The sequence below is a fragment of the Odocoileus virginianus genome, chromosome 16 (genome assembly GCF_023699985.2).
Source record: "Odocoileus virginianus isolate 20LAN1187 ecotype Illinois chromosome 16, Ovbor_1.2, whole genome shotgun sequence".
Classification (NCBI taxonomy): domain Eukaryota; kingdom Metazoa; phylum Chordata; class Mammalia; order Artiodactyla; family Cervidae; genus Odocoileus; species Odocoileus virginianus.
This window is the reverse complement of record NC_069689.1, coordinates 58,473,913-58,490,007: the sequence shown is the minus strand read 5'-3', so window position 1 is coordinate 58,490,007 and position 16,095 is coordinate 58,473,913.

The following is a 16,095-nucleotide window of genomic DNA, read 5'->3' as shown; positions in this document are numbered from 1 at the left end:
CCACTGAGCCTGACCTATATGAACTGGGCTAGCGAGGAGGGCTGTTTGTTTCACCTGAGGTTCTCACTCTGGTCCTCAGACCTTTCTCTTTTTTATTTTTGCAGGCTTTTTCCTTTCTTTGTCTTTTAGTCACGGCTATTCTGGACTCCTTTTTCCTATTCCAACTACCTAACAGGTCCAAATCCTGGAGCTGGTTCAGGAGGATTTGGAATGAGCATAGACACAAAGGCAGAAAGACTATAATCTAGGGATATGAGCATCCTGTCTCCAGGGACATGCAGAAGGAGAGAAGCTTCTGCTCACTGCTCTCCAGCCTGCCATGTGCCCCACCTCGCTGAGGAGCAAGGCTGACCCTATCTGGTTCCTTGCCTGGAGTTTTTTTTACTTCTGGGCTGACTGGTGATGAGATGCCCATGTCACCTCAAGACTCCAAGCTTAGTTTTGTATTCCAGTTCAGATGGACTTCCCAGTGAAGATGGTGTGCACTAGAACGGCAGGCTCAATGGCAAAAGGGTGACTTCACCCTGACTGGTGCAGAAGATGCTGTCATAAAGGTGTGTTGGTGTGTCTCACCTGCCAGATTGTCAGCTCATAAGTGGTATTTGCTGCCGAGAGGATAAGTCCTGTGCAATTTTTTTTTTTGAGAACTCTTTTTTAAGATCAAACTTTTCCATGCAATCTATGAAAACACAAAGAGTAGGCTGGACTACTACACAGAGCGATAAAATCCAGGTGTGGGATATTCTTTATTTTGCTCTGTCATTGAACTCTATCCAGTTATTTTGATTCTTAAGCCTTTGATATTGCTGATACCAGAAGAGATGACCTCACCAACTTGAAATAGACTCAGCCACCCCCCTTTTTAGAGTCAGTCTGTTGGACAACCATTAGGTCATTTGGAAGGTCTCAGAATTCGGATTTTGGTTATTCTCTAGGTGTGTTCTAAAAGGACTTCCTTGATAGCTTATCTGGTAAAGAATCTGCCTGCAATGCAGGAGACCTAGGTTCAATCCCTGGGTTGGGAAGATCCCCTGGAGAATACCCACTCCAGTATTCTGGCCTGGAGAATTCCATGGGCTCTATAATCCATGGGATCTCAAAGGGTTGGACATGACTGAGTGTTTCATTTTCAAAAAAATAGGTGTGCCGTGGTATCTTAATGTTGTTTTAACTTGCAGCCTGATGACATATGATGTGGACCATTTTTAATGCTTATTGTCATCTGTATATGGTGATGTGCCTATTCAGGTCTTTTGTCCATTTTTCAACTAAGTGGTTTCTTAAGTTGAGTTTTTAGAGTTCTTTACATATTTGGGATAAGAGGTTTTTTTAAAAAATATATCAGATATATATTTTCCAAATGTTCTCTTCTAGACTGTAGTTTATAGTCTCATTCTCTTGACAGTGTCTTTTGCAGGGCAGAAGATTTGAATTTTAAAGAAGTTCAATTTACCAATTATTTCTTTCATGGACTGCACTTTTGGGGTTGTATCTAAAAAAAAAAAAAAATCATAGCTATACTCCAGGTCATCTAGATTTTGTCCTTTATTATCTTAAAGGATTTTTGCAGTTCTGCATTTTACATTGGGTCTATGATCCATTTTGAGTTAATTTTTGTAAGGGATAATAAGATCTGTGTCTGAATTCTTTTATTTTTTTTGCATGTAGATGTCCAGTTGTTCAAACAGCATTTGTTGAAAAGACTACCTTTTCTTCCTTGTATAGCCTTTGCTCCTTTGTAAAAAATCAGTTGACAAAATTTTTGTGGGCCTATTTCTGGGATCTCTATCTTGTTCCAATATCTTTTGATCTATAGTGTTCGATTTTGATGTGCACCCTCAGCCATGACCTCTAACGAATAGTCAGTGGCAGATAAATTGCCTCCTTGACCTAATTCCTACTTCAGTGGGTTGTTTTGATTCATTCCTGGGTGTTTAGGACTCTGGAGGTGTCTCTGCCCCTTTTCCCTGAGCACCTTCCTCATTTATTACTAATCTATCCCTCTGGTTTTATGAGGCATGCACAGATGTCACCCCAGGAAGTAAGACATAAATCACCTCTGCTCTTGGGTTCTTCCTACAATCCTCTGAATTCCTTGCCAAACCCATCTGGGAGGCAGCATGTCCTTCTTCTGCCAGAGTGTTGGATTTTTATTTTTTTTGGGCAGAAACTAGATCTTATAACAGTCTGCATTCTCTTTCCAAATTATTTATTTTATTTTAGAAATTTTATGTCTTCCTTCTTTAGAGCTCTTAGTCTTTTTAGCTTCAAAAGAGCTCCTTTCTCTCTCAAAAGCAAATAATCAAACAAAAGACTTATATCCTGGAACTGAAAACCTTGGCTTTAAAAACTATTATTTATGAGTTTAACAAATCCATTCAGTAACTTCACTGATGTCTGTTGTTACTGTAATTCCAGGGCTTGAGATCTCTGAGACCAGTCCATGAAACAAGTTATCATGACTTCCTGACTAGTGGAGAAAAGACAACAGTATTAAAAAGCATAAGAAAAAAAAAAGGTCTAGTTGACGTCACAAAGTATCCTGGGTATGCACATAGACACATGTGTGGTTTTCAAGTAGGAAAATAAATAACCTTGAAGTTCAAAAGAAATGAAACACTATATGCATGTTGGTATATTTATCACTAATCTTTAATGGAGAAACAGTTTTGCATAGAGATGACAATAGTGCTTGGGTTAAAAGAACTAGCTAGGTTCTACATCTGCTTATACCACTAACTAGCGGTATAGCTGAAAGCTAGTTCTTATTTCAGTTCCCTTATCAGTTAAATACAATATTTAACAAAACATTTATCTAAATATGTAGTAGCTATTATTAGCCATGGTGCTTTGGTGATTTAACTTTTCCTTCATTTGCACTTTCCAAAATGTTTAAAGGACATGAAATATTTAACCGAATGTCCTTTCCTAAATTAAAAAAAAAAAACTGTAAAATGTAGGGCTTGTTATGAGATCTCATCATCTTCACCTCTCATATTGGCAAATACCCCTTCTTCAACTACCCCAAACACTTCCTAAAAGCAAATAAAAGTTCTTCCTGCCTGCTAGACCTTCTTATAATGACTTGCTGCTTCTCCTTCAAATACAATCTTGAAAACTGAGCTCGTCACCAGTCATCCCTCTGATGCTTACTTGGTTTATTTGGTTGAACATCTACGACTCAGTAGGCTCTTTCATCTGGGTTGTACAAAAATAAGATGGCTCCACCCAAAAATCTCTCAAAAAGTTCATAGTCTAGGGGGAAAGGAAGATGTAAATAAGCGCTGGACTAGGTGCTGGACTATGCGCTAGGTGTTCCAAATATTTGGTTGTTCATTCAGGTTTTTCTGTAAGATGTTATGGAAGTTCTGACCAGCACATAAGTGCACAGCTGTTCCCTGGTCCTTTCAGGGATTCTCCCTCCTGCCAGCCACTTGAGCATCATTTAGCTTCGGTTTCTCCTATTCCTCTCCCCTCATATCCAGGTAAACCAAGGCTTATTAATTGCAGTTTTCTTGCTCTCTTTCCAGTCTCTACCACCCTTGCTCATGCCTTTATTATCGCTTCATATCAGCCTTATGGGTTTTTTGGTTGCTGGTCTTTGCTTTCCACAACTTTACTGCATAACTAGAGTGAGCATCCAAATCACAGCCCGGGGACTGTCATCCCAGTCCAAACTGATTCACTGGCTCCCAATGTCAAGAGGATCAAAAGAATCAAATCCCAATTCTCAGCTCAGTGGTGAAGGATGGCACTGGGTTCCCGCTGACACCCCACCTCCTACATCACACAACCTTTCCCGTGTTCCCATGGGCCCAGCCACACCAGGTCACAGACCATCCTAGATTACCTGTGTGCCAGTTGGCTCACAAGGGTTCCCAAGCAGGACCCTATAGGGCCTTCTCCCATATCCTCTGCTTTAATTCCTCTCTAAAGTACCTGGCTTCCCAGGTGGCTCAGCGGGTAAAATAATTTGCCTCCCAGTACAGGAGATGTGGGTTCCATCCCTGGGTCAGGAAGATCCCCTGGAAGAGGAAATGGCAGCCCATTCCAGTATTCTTGCCTGGGAATTCCCAAGAACTGAGGAGCCTGGTGGGCTACCCCTTGCCTGGGGTCTCAAAGAGTTAACTGGACTGAGCGGAGATAGGGAGAGGACTGAAGTATCTAGATAATAGTATATAATTCACATTTCCAGAGTTGTTTTGCAGATGTAGAAAACCTCCCCTCTGCAACAAATAGAAGATGTTAACTACTTGATACCCATAAGCACAGAGCCCCAGGCCTCCTGGAGCCTAAGGATTGATCAAGTTCACCCTTGTGACACCACATGTTACCTCACCATCAGCCAATCAGAGAGTTGTGCACAAGCTGATCACAGACCCTGTGACCCCTACCTGGATTTTAAAAGTAACTTGCCCAAATCCTTCCGGGAGCTTGAGGCTTTTTAGGGCATGAGCAACTAGCCTCCTTGCATGGCCCTGCAGTAAACCTTTCTCTGCTCCAAACTCAGACATTTCTGTTTGTTTGGTCTCACTATGCACCAGGCACAGAAACTTGCATTAAGCTTCCTTCCCTTCCTTCCTTCTCTCTCTTTTTTCCTTCCTTCCTCTCTTTCTTTCATATAGAGGCAAAAAAACATCTCAATCTCTGGGTGGATTGAAGAGGGATTAAGAGATGAGGTAGTAGATAATTCATCTGTGAAAAAATAAAGCTAGTCAGGATAGCAATGGAGATGGAAATGGAACCTGGTGTGGGAGTGTCTGTTGAAGGAGAGGAGAAATTGGATCCGTGGTCACATTGAGGTGCTGATGGAAAGACAAACCTCTCCTGGGGAGGTGGGGTAAGGGTGTGAGTCAGAGCACAGGTGAAGGGGTTGGCCTTTGGTAAAAGGAAAGGCATTTCCTCAGAAGACGTCTTAGTGGAGAGAGACTGGAAATATCCTTTACTTGGGGAGTGTTCACTGATAAGTGTCTTGAAATGTCGTTAAAAGGCATCTGTGCTTATATTTCAGTTTTAGAGGGAACTGCATCTCCAACGTGGCATAACAGAATAGTTGTAAACTGCCCTCAGGAACACAGAATCTCTCCACCTAAATACTGGAGTATCTTCCAACAGTCAGTAGATGGGGTGGGGGATGAGCAATGTGTTTTATGGGAAAACAGGGACTGTGGGAGATGTGGGTTTGGGTTCTGTCTCTACTATTCACCAGACAGGTAACTGTGGGCTAATGTTCTCAATCCATCAGAAACTCAGTTTTCTCACTGCAAAATGGGAACAAGAATAACTCCTGTTTATGAGGTTCTCTGAGGATTAGATAGATCGCATATCATATACCTCCCATGCAATGTTGTTCTTGTTGTTCAATTGCTAAGTCATATCAGACTTTTTGTGACCCCATGGCCTGCAGTTTGCCAGGCTTGTCTCCAAGAATGTGTTCAAACTCATGCCCATTGAGTCTGTGATGCCATTCAACCATCTCATCCTTTGTTGCCCCCTTTCTCCTTTTGCCTTCAATCTTTCCCAGCATCAGGGTCTTTTCCAGTGAGTGATCTCTTTGCATCAGGTGGCCAAAGGATTGGAGCTTCAGCTTTAGCATTAGTGCTTCCAATAAATAGTCAGTGTTGTTTTCCTTCAGGATTGACTGGTTTGATCTCCTTGTGGTCCAAGGGACTCTCAAGAGTCTTCTTCAGCACCACAATTCAAAAGCATCAATTCGAAAGCCCATGTAATGGGTCCTTCACAAATGTCAGGCTTCATTTTAGATAAGTGTCTTTCATGATTTTAGTATTTGACATTGAGCATGAAAAATTGGGATGAACACAGAACTGATGATACAGCACACCTGGGTGTTGTCATCCTGTGACGGGTAATTCCCGTGTTAAATATTCTTTTAGTGGCTCCAAGTTTACATCAAAGCTCTGCTCAGCCCCACTACGTCTTGCTCACTGTGTAAAGTGAGTATTTGTTGAAACCGAGGCTGTTGACTCTCTCTGAGAAATCTTTTAGAAGGACCATTAAACTAAATGGGTTGAACAAAGGCTGGTACCCCTGCTGAGAGTAAGAACTGGTTCCTGGGGTTCAGAGGAATAATTATATTCTTTTTTCTCCTCCTTAGTTTGTTTATTGTTGAGAAACATGGTACAGGAGTCAGGAAGATAGAGATTAAAAAAAAATAGCAGTTTTATGACTGCAGCATCCGATTGAAGAACTAGGTCTTACATCTGCCATGCAGTGGATCCTGAAGATATCCTCCCAGACCTACTACACCCACCCCCAGCCCCTGCCTTGCCTTCTCAAGGACAATACCTGCCTTGGTTAGTCAACCTCATGGAAAGTCAGAGAATGGCCATTGCCTGCAGACAGGCTGATCCAGGACTTTCCTGGTGGTCCAGTGATTTAGAATCAGCCTTGCAAAGCAGGGTATGTGGGTTTGATCCCTGGTCAGGGAACTAATATCCCACATGCCGTGGGGCAACTAAGTGTGTGTGCCACAAATACTGAGCCCGAGCTATAACTAGAGAGTCCATGTGCGTGATGGAATAAAGATCCTGTGCGTCACAACTAAGACCTGATGCAGCCAAATAAATATATTAATTTTTTTAAAAAACAAAACATATCAGAAGAGCTGTCACACACACACAAACACACACACCAGTTTTTTTCTACTTTTACCATGGGGAGGGAATGAAGAAGGTAGAAAAGAACAATGCAATCATTATTTCAAACTGCTTCATTCTGGAAGACCAAGTTCTCTCTCAGAAACATGAAGATGGGGAAGTCAAAGCTCTCACCTCCACCTCATTCAGCATCAGAGTGAAAGCAAATGCCTTGCTTTGTGGACCTATCAACAGGTGTGGTCTGGATGGGGAGTGATGTTGGACAGTGACAAGCCATGAAGCAGTCATCAGAGGAACTGAAATATACGGTGGATGTTCAATATACAGAGATGTGCTGATACACGGTTATAGAGTAGAGATTAATCATTTCTGCTGAGTAATTCGGTGCTTTTTTTTCAGTTCAGTCTTTTTTAAATTAATTTTTATTGGAGTATATTTGTTGTCATTCAGTCGCTCAGTTGTGTCCAACTCTTTGCAACCTCATGGACCGCAGCATGTCAGGCTTTACTGTGCTTGACTAAAATGTCCATTGAGTTGATGATGGAGTATATTTTTCTTGGGGCTGTTTTGATTTTTCAGCTATTCCTCAATGGTGCCCCCAAACTCTTTTGCTAATTTTGCAATGGAGAAAATTCAAGAAGGACCAGAGAGATGAGGAGTTAAGACTTGGGTCTGAGACTCCTCATGCTCAGGCCAGAGTCTTCAGAAAGAGAAGTGAATTGATGAGGAAAGTGAAAGATGTGGAGACCTGACCATGAAGTCCCGCCATTAAGAAGTTTCCCAAAGTGCCCACCTCAGGAAACCCCTGTGCCACAAGCCCAGAGGGACAAGCACAGCTGTCAGTCAACAGCAGAGCAGGTTGGAAGACCAGCCCCCTGGAGAGAGGCTTAGCATATTAATGATGTGATTTGCATATACTTAACAAGGCAGCCTTGGAGAAATTAACCATAAAGGAGTAGCATGGTTCTCAGAGCTAATTTACAAACTCTTCAAGGCAAAAGGCTTTTAAACATAATGAGGATGAAAGTTCACCAGCACGGACCCCCAAACATCTCCCAGAGGTGGCTGGGGGCCTCCTCTGGCTGGCAGCTCCCCTGGGACCCTCCAGGGCCAACAGCATCGGTGGCAGCAACATCCCTTTCTGCTCTGCATCCCTTATACTAGGAGAAATCCCTTAAATCTGGTCCCATGTCTCTCTATTAAGGATTCCTTCTAATAACTGGCCCATGGGGAAAATGGCTTTTTGTTCCAGTGAGATGAGGACTAAATATAGGTCCGATAGTTCTTGCCCTCTCTAGGCTGCCTCAGCGCTTGATTGTTTCATGAATTTCAAAAGAAGTCTCCCTAGAGACTTCTTAGGCAGTCCACTGGTTAAGACTTCACCTTTCAATGCTGGCAGTGCAGGTTCAATTCCTGGTCAGGGAGCTCAGATCCCACATGTCTTGGGGCCAAAAAACCAAAATATGAGACAAAAGGAATATTGTAATAAACTTAGTAAAGGCTTTAATGTGGGCCACATCAAAAATATCTTTTAAAAACGTCTTGGGCTTCCCTGGTGACTTAATGGTAAAGAATCCATCTACCAATGCAGGAGGCATGGGTTTGATCCTTGGTCTCGGCAGATCCCATATGCGGAGGGGGCAACTGAGCCTGTGTACCACAACTACTGGGCCTGTGCTCTAGTGCGTGGGAGCCACAACTACTGAGCCATTTGTGGCAACTGCTGAAGCCTGCATGCCCTAGACCCTGTGCTCCAAAACAAGAGAAGCCATTGCAACGAGAAGCCCATGTACTGAAATGAAGAGTAGCCCCCACTGGCTGCAACTAGAGAAAAGCCTGTGCAGCAGTGGAGACCCAGCACAACCATAAAATAAATATGTATATATTTATGTATGTATGTATATATCAATTAATTCATTAAATTAAAAAAGTCTCTAGTGCAGAGCCTGCAAAACACACACACATGTGAGAAAAATAAATACACATACAAAACACTTACTCCTTTGAAAGATAGGTAATATTGAGTTGGGTGTCTATAATACAGCTTCAGAGAGTGTACTAAGTTCCCTTGACAAAGGGGTTGCCTGAGTTCTCCGGGTTGTGGAATATCATAACTTGGAGTCATGGGCTTCACTGTCACGGAATCCATTAGACAGTCACCGGTGTGGTCCCTCATGAGTTCTTAGTATTTTCCTCTTGAATTGTAATCCCCTGAGGACTGAGGCCAGATTATACTCATCTGAGTATCACCCTGTCCTAGAAATGGCTATGCCTCAAATATTCTGTAGATACGTGTGTTTGTGTGTTTGAGCCACTAAGTTGTGTCTGACTCTCTGCAACCCCATGCACTGTAGCCTGTCTGGCTCCTCTGTCCATGGGATTTCCCAGGCAAGAACACTGGAGGTGGGGGAGAGGGGCGGTATGCCATTTCCTTCTCATCTGTAGATGTGAGCTGTTGCTGTTTCCTGAAATAAAAATGATCCCTGAATTGTTTTTCGAAGATCAAGGTAAGATAAAGATGAGACTCAAACAGGATTGACCAGACCTTGTTGAATTCAATACATTGTCTACTCTCAGGCTGATTATAAGCCAAAAGGAATAGGTGGTTTGAAATTTTGGTTGTTGGAGTTTTTAAATGTTTGTTTTTCCTTTCTATAAAAAACTGATAGGGACTTCCTTGGCAGGTCCAGTGGTTAGGACTTTACCTTCCAATCAGGGGGTGCAGCTTCAATTCCTGGTTGGGGAGCTAAGATCCCATGTGCCTTGTGGCCAAAAAAACAAAACATAAAACAGAAACAATGTCATAACAAATTCAATAAAGATTTTTTTTAAAAAATCCACATTAAAAAATCTTTAAAAACTGATATATTCTTTGAAAAAATAAAAAACTCAGTGAATAAGTATAATCCAGCAAATGAAAGTCCCCCAGAGCCTACTAGTCACAGAAAGCCAAGGTTAACAATTTCTGCACTCACAAGGAAACAAGAGGAAATGCTTTTATTGGGCCAAAAATTATAGTCTCTGAAAGTAAAACGAGAAGAACATGGATTTACATTAACAAAAGAATCAAATAGAGGGTTAGCATTTAAACAATAAAAAAAATAATAGAGGATAAATATCGAAAGCTATAATATTGGACAACAATGAATGTTTACTGTAAACTTAGTACCTGCTCTGGGCTTCCCTTGTGGCTTAACTGGTAAAGAATCCACCTGCCACGTGGGAAACCTGGGTTCAGTCCCTGGGTTGGGAAGATTCCCTGGAGAAAGGAAAGGCTACCGGCTCCAGTATTCTGGCTTAGAGAATTCCATGGACTGTATAGTCCATGGGGTTGCAAAGAGTCGGACACGACTGAGCAGCTTTCACTTTCACTGAGTACCTGCTCTAAGTGTACAACCTTGATTCATCAGTACAACAACCCTATTAAGTATACAGGCGCTATCTCCACTTTAAAAATGAGGAAACTGTGGCCCAGGTTGGTTAAGTAGCTTGCCCAGAGTCACACAGCTAGTAGATGATAAAGTTGAGATAAACATCAACACTATGTCCAGATACAGGCCCATAAATATGATATTCTCCACTGTCATTCAGTGAAGAAGATTCGGTCAGTTCAGTTGCTCAGTTGTGTTCGACTCTTTGCGACCCCATGAATCGCAGCATGCCAGGCCTCTCTGTCTATCACTAACTCCCGGAGTTTACTCAAACTCATGACCATCAAGTCAGTGATGCCATCCAGCCATCTCATTCTCTGTCGTCCCCTCCTCCTCCTGCCCCCAATTCCTCCCAGCATCAAGGTCTTTTCCAATGAGTCAACTCTTCACATGAGGTGGCCAAAGTACTGGAGTTTCAGCTTCAGTATCAGTCCTTCCAATGAACACCCAGGACTAATCTCCTATGACCACTGGAGAAACCATAGCCTTGAATAGACAAACATTTTTTTGGCAAAGTAATGTCTCTGCTTTTTAATATGCTATCAAGGTTGGTCATAACTTTCCTTCCAGGGAGTAAGCATCTTTTATTTTCATGGCTGCAGTCACCATTCGCAGTGATTTTGGAGTCCCAAAAAATGAAGTCTGACACTGTTTCCACTGTCTCACCATCTATTTCCCATGAGGAAGAAGATTAGTATTAACCAATTTCTTGAGTAGATCCTTTCTTCTCATCCTGTTCTTTCCTGAGGGATTCCATTTCCATTTTGCTGAAGAACGTTCTTTAGTATTTCTTTAAAGTGATGGTCATTGAGAAACAACAGTCTCTCAGTCTCAGGAAATTGAAATGACTTCTGCATTTACTTTTAAAAAAACTTACAGATTAGTCTTCCATGTGTTTGTAAAATACCAGGTCACATGTGATGATCAGAGAGATTATAATACAGATACTAAATTAAATTGGCTGCATGTTTGGAATTTGTTAACTAACTTTAGAAAAATAAACTTTATCTTTTAGAATAGTTCTACATTTAGAGAAAAATTTTGAACATAGTAGAGAGAATTTCCCTAGATCCTCTCTTTCAGTTATGTTTATTTTTGGTGAGCAATCTGTTTATATACATTGCCCATGTTTTAATTGAAGTTTTGGTTCATTTGTTATGAATTTGTAGGGCCTAGTAGTGCATGGGAAAAATTGATGTGTGTGTATGTGTGTGCTTGTATGTTAGTTGCTCAGTCGTGTCCAACTCTTTGCAACCCCATGGACTGTAGACCGCCAGGCTCCTCTGTCTATTCTCCAGGCAAGAATATTGGAGTGGGTCCTTCTCCAGGGGATCTTCCCAACCCAGGGATCAAACCCAGGACTCCTGCATCGCAGACAGATTTTTACCATCTGAGAGGCCACCAGAGAAGTCCCATATAATTTGCAGTAATTAACCCTCTGATTTTATCTAACTTTTAATTTTGCTTCTAGTTGTTTTAACTATGCAGAAATTTTGTATTTTTATGTAATTATGTTTATTAGTACATACATCATCACTGAAACTATTTTTAATTCTGAATTTATAAAATAGCTCATATTTTCGTCCTTATTTAATAGGCAGTCTTTTCTCCTAATGGTTTTAGATTCCCCTATAGGGACTATTAGAGAATGTTCCATTTTGGGGGGGTCTACTTATGGAATGTCTATTCTGTTTTACTAGCCTGTTTCTTCCTATGTCAATATCACATTCTTTTGTTAATGGGCTGATATTACACTTTTATATTTGGTACAGATTAAGGAAGATATGTAATGTGTAGTATGTGTGATTCCAAAAGGTATACATAATAACAACTGATGTTGCTGATATTGATGGGGCATTGTGACATGTCCATGACTGGTGTTTTACTTTGGAATTTTAGAGATCAGTAAAAAAAAAAAAATGCAGCCAAGTCCATAAAAGTTAGTCTTATCCTTTGATTCAGTAATAGTATTCTTATAAGCTATCAAGAGAAATAATTAAAATAAATGAACATTTTATATGTATGGAGACATTCTCTGTTGTATTACTTATTATAGGGAAAAACTGGTAAGAGTCTAAATGGACAGTAATAAGGAAATCAGTAATTAATTTTGGGAAATCTGAATGAAATAATATCTACTCATTAAAATAAAAGCTATGAAAGTCATGTAGCATACCAGTAAAAATTATGGATTAACTAAAAAGCATATATGAAATTTGAAAGATGGTAATGATATTCCTATATGTGAGACAGCAAACAGACACGATGTAAAGAACAGACTTTTGGAGTCTGTGGGAGAAGGCGAGGGTGGGATGATTTGAGAGAATAGCATTGAAACATGTATATTATCATATGTGAAACAGATCGCCAGTCCAGGTTCAATGCATGAGACGGGGTGCTCAGGGCTGGTGCACTGGGATGACCCTGAGGGATGGGATGGGAAGGGAGGTGGGGGGGAGGGTTCAGGATGGGGAACACATGTACACCCATGGCTGATTCATGTGAATATGTGGCAAAACCCACTGCAATATTGTAAAGTAATTAGCCTCCAATTAAAATTAAAAAAAATGCTACAACATATGTGTAGGAAGCATATACACTTATAGGTAGTTAGCAATGACTAATTTTTGTTCCTTTTTAAGAGATTAGTTTAGCAAAATATTTTTCAAAGTTTTAAACTGTGTATATAAAATATTGTCATACCCCTAAATGCCTTTTATTTGGAAGTTCTCTAAAGGTTAGTAATTTGTCACATATTTACCCATTATATTTTATTATGATTTTATCCTTTCCCACTAGTCAGTTTGAAACACTTAAAAGGAACACTTTAATAGTGTACTAATTATTTTGCTAGGAAATGGCTAATTCAGAGATTTCCGTAGCAGAATGACATTAAAATCCGAGTTATTAAAAAAAAAATCACCTTTTTAGAACTGTTGTTTTGTCAAACAGACCCATAAAACTTGCACCACAGTTAAACGCATAACAGGAGGAAGAGGAGAAAGAGAAGAGAAAAGGAAAGGAGTTTCAAGTTTTTCTTTTTTTCATATCAGCTCTAAATAGTGACACTTGCCCTGACCACTTCACAGGATAGTTCTAAGGCTCAAATAAAAGAAAATGTGAACTTCAGTGAAAAGTTATTGTAACTGTAAAGGACTTATTAATGTCATTCCCCTTGTAAATGTGCTGTGTTCCACCTGCCTTGAAGGAATAATGCCACTGGTCCCGCTAATGCGTGTAGAGGTTGCTAATATCTTACAGAGACTTGATTTAAAGAGAGGCCAATTATGTCTAGCTCCACACTTTGCAGGGAGCGAACTATCTCTCTCTCTCTCTTTTTTTTTTCCTTTGGGGACAGCATCTCTTCACAACTCTTGACCTCAGTGGAGACTGAATGAGAAAATGCACAGGCTGACATTGACTTTGAAATATCTGACAGGACACAGGGCTGAAAGCATCTATCAATAATTCATTTCAGGTTATGGGGTAGCACAGGATCCCCACTGGTTTTAAAGCCATTAATTGGTTGTTAGACTCCATTAAGTCACTATGGATGTGAAAAGCGTGTCTGAAGTTTTAAAAGACACACAATAAAGGCAGGTCATTTTTTTATTTCTCTCTCTCTTGTTGTTTTTTTTTTTTTTTTTTCCTTGCACAACTGATATGACTTCTTTGCCAGTGGGGGGAAAGAAAAGCCTATGTCAAAAGGGGCTGAAAATTGAAAATTGACAGTTATGTGTCTTTGGGCTTTGCATATAAGACCCTATAAAATGTGGCAAGTCTCTCTCAAACCATTGCCTTTTCTCTTCAAAACTTTTTTCTTGAATGTTAGTTTCCTGACAGTTGCGTCCTAATTTTGTCATGAATATTATTGGCAGATTTTTTCTTAAAACTGTGTATTTTAAAGACCAAAAGGAACTCATAGGTTCAAAGTCAATATCCCCCCAAAATAAAATAGTTTTTCTGAAAATCACCTATTCACCAAAAACTAAGACAGATTCCTGAAACAAAGTCTAGGACGGTTTGCTGTAATTATCTGGCCGCTAAAAGCCAGAGCAAAGGCAGAGACCAGGAGGCATGGGGTAGGAATCAATGCAGAATGACAAGGGGCAATGGACATACAGGGGTGGGCTTGAATCATTTGGTAAAACAATGATGAAGTGAATTGGTGGTTCTGGAAACTTATTTTTTGATCAATTGACTTTTAAGAGAATTGTTTTTCCATTCTTTGGGTTATGTCCTAGTATCAGCCATCAGCAGGTGGCATTGTTCCTCCAGACTGCAGTCCCATGTCCCATTGTCCCTCCAGACCTGACATTGCCATGAAGGAATTACAGGGGAAATCTTGAAAGCCCTCTTTAATTTTATTTATTTATTTTTAGTATATTTTAATTTATTTTTTATATAAATTTATTTATTTTAATTGGAGGCTGATTACAATATTGTATTAGTTTTGCCATACATTGACATGAATCTGCCATGGGTGTACATGTGTTCCCCATCCTGAATCCCCCTCCCACCTCCCTGCCCATCCCACCCCTCTGGGTCATCCCAGTGCACCAGCCCCAAGCACCCTGTATCATGCATCAAACCTGGATTGACAATTTATTTCACATATGATAATATACATGTTTCAGTGCCATTCTCCCAAATCATCCCACCCTCGCCCTCTCCCACAGAGTCCGAAAGACTGTTCTATGCATCTGTGTCTCTTTTGCTGTCTCACATACAGGGTTATCATTACCATCTTTCTAAATTCCATATATATGCATTAGTATACGTATTGGTGTTTTTCTTTCTGGCTTACTTCACTCTGTATAATAGGTTCCAGTTTCAACCACCTCATTAGAACTGATTCAAATGTATTCTTTTTATTTTTTTTTTAATTTTTTAATTTTTTAAAAATAATTTATATTTTTATTTTTGGCTGTGCTGGGTTTTCATGGCTGAGCGTGGGCTTTCTCTAGTTATGGAGAGTGGAGGCTTCTCTCTAGTTGCGGTTCACAAGCTTCTCATTACGGAGCGCAGGCTCAGTAGCTGTGGCACACAGGCTTAATTGCCCCATGATATGTAGAATCTTCCTGAACCAGGGATCGAACCTGTGTCCCCTGCATTGGCAGGCAGATTCTTAACCTCTGGACCACCAGGGAATTCCTGTATTCTTTTTAATGGCCATTGTGTATATGTACCACAGCTTTCTTATCCATTCATCTGCTGATGGACATCTAGGTTGCTTCCACGTCCTGGCTATTATAAACAGTGCTGTGATGAACACTGGGGTATACATGTCTCTTTCAGATCTGGTTTCCTCGGGGTGTATGCCCAGCAGTGGGATTGCTGGGTCATATGGCAGTTCTATTTCCAGTTTTTAAAGGAATCTCCACACTGTTCTCCATAGTGGCTGTACTAGTTTGCATTGCCACCAACAGTGTAAGAGGGTTCCCTTTTCTCCACACCCTCTCCAGCATTTATTGCTTGTAGACTTTTGGATAGCAGCCATTCTGACTAGCATGAAATGGTACCTCACTGTGGTTTTGATTTGCATTTCTCTGATAATGAGTGATGTTGAGCATCTTTTCATGTGTTTGTTAGCCATCTGTATGTCTTCTTGGGAGAAATGTCCATTTAGTTCTTTGGCCCATTTTTTTGATTGGGTCATTTATTTTTCTGGAATTGAGCTGCAGGAGTTGCTTGTATATTTTTGAGATTAATTCTTTATCTGTTGCTTCATTTGCTATTATTTTCTCCCATTCTGAGGGCTGTCTTTTCACCTTGCTTATAGTTTCCTTTGTTGCGCAGAAGCTTTTAATTTTAATTAGTGCCCATTTGTTTATTTTTGCTTTATTTCCAATATTCTGGGAGGTGGGTCATAGAGGATCCTGCTGTGATTTATGTCGGAGAGTGTTTTGTCTATGTTCTCCTCTAGGAGTTTTATAGTTTCTGGTCTTACGTTTAGATCTTTAATCCATTTTGAGCTTATTTTTATGTATGGTGTAACAAAATTATAGCAAACAGAATCCAACAACATATTAAAAAGATCATACATC